Here is a 1,546-nt window from a genome sequence, read left to right as displayed (position 1 = left end):
CCAGAATATGTTCCAACTGGTAAGAAGGACACATGCTCCACTATGTTCATAGCAGCCTTATTTATAATAGCCAGAAGCTGGAAAGAACCCAGATGCCACTCAGCAGAGGAATGGATACAGAAAATGTGGTACATTTACACAATGGAGTACTACTCAGCTATTAAAAACAATGAAATTCTTAGGCAAATGTACGGATCTGGAAGGTATCATCCTGAGTGAGGTAACCCAATCACAAAAGAACTCACATGATATGCACTCACTGATAAGTGGATAGATATTAGCCCAGAAACTTATAATACCCAAGATACAGTTTGCAAAAGACATGAAACTCAAGAAGGAATACCAAAGTGTGGATACTTAGTTCCTCCCTAGAATGGGGAACAAAATACCCATGTAAGGAGTTATAGAGACAAAGTTTGGAGATGAGATGGAGGGAAGGACCATGCAGAGACTGCCCCACCCAGGAGTTCATCCCATAATCAGCCACCAAACGTATACACAATTGCATATGCCAGCAAGATTTTGCCGATAGGACCCTGATATAGCTGTCTCTTGTGAGGCTATGCAGTGCCTGGCAAATACAGAAGTGGATGCTCAGAGTCATCTATTGGATGGAACACATGGCCCCCAATGGAGGAGCTAGAGAAAGTACCCAAGGAGCTGAAAGGGTCTGTAACCCTATAGGAGGAACAGCAATATGAACTAACCAGTACCCCCTGAGCTCATGTCTCTAGCTGCATATGTAGCAGAAGACGGCCTAGTCGGCCATCATTGGGAGGAGAGGCCCTTGGTCTTGCAAAGATTATATGCCCCAATACAGGGGAATACCAGGGCCAGCAAGGAGGAGTGGATGGGTTGGGGAGCAGGGCAGGGGGAGAGTATAGGGGACTTTCGGGATAGCATTTGAAATATAAATGAAGAAAATATCTAATAAAAAAATTGAAAAAATAAAACACAGAATAATATCTGAAAGAAAGAAAGAAAGAAAGAAAGAAAGAAAGAAAGAAAGAAAGAAAGAAAGAAAGAAAAAGAAAAAAAGAAAGAAAGGAAGGAAGGAAGGAAAGAAGGAAGGAAATATCTAATTAAAAAAGAAAACACTACTGGCTACCAGAGCATACAGCGTGAGAGGACAGAGTGGACGGCATGTGAGTTGGTTTCTCAGAAAGCTGAGATACATATTACAGGGGAAATTTTAAGCACCCTTCATTAATGAAATTACAACTTGAGCGTCTTGATCAACCAGTGGTTCCAAAACCATTTAAAATCAGCTGCTCCTAACAGCAGCACCAGTAGTATTAATCTAGGAGTAATTGCTAGCTCATGGCAACATGATAAGGTCCCGGACAGGCCCCAGATTTCTGGTGTAGTCAGATGAACTAAATACCAGCTCTCACCTTCTGTGAGACAATGCCAGGGCAGTGTTTTGCATCTGAAGCCTAAATGCATTCATACCATCTTCTCTGATACAACTCATCCATTAAATGCCAATTGTACATCCCTCCAATAAAGACAGATTAGCTTTCCACTCAGGAGATTAACCTATAAA

The sequence above is a fragment of the Mus caroli genome, chromosome 4 (genome assembly GCF_900094665.2).
Source record: "Mus caroli chromosome 4, CAROLI_EIJ_v1.1, whole genome shotgun sequence".
Classification (NCBI taxonomy): Eukaryota; Metazoa; Chordata; class Mammalia; order Rodentia; family Muridae; genus Mus; species Mus caroli.
This window is presented reverse-complemented; position numbering follows the sequence as displayed.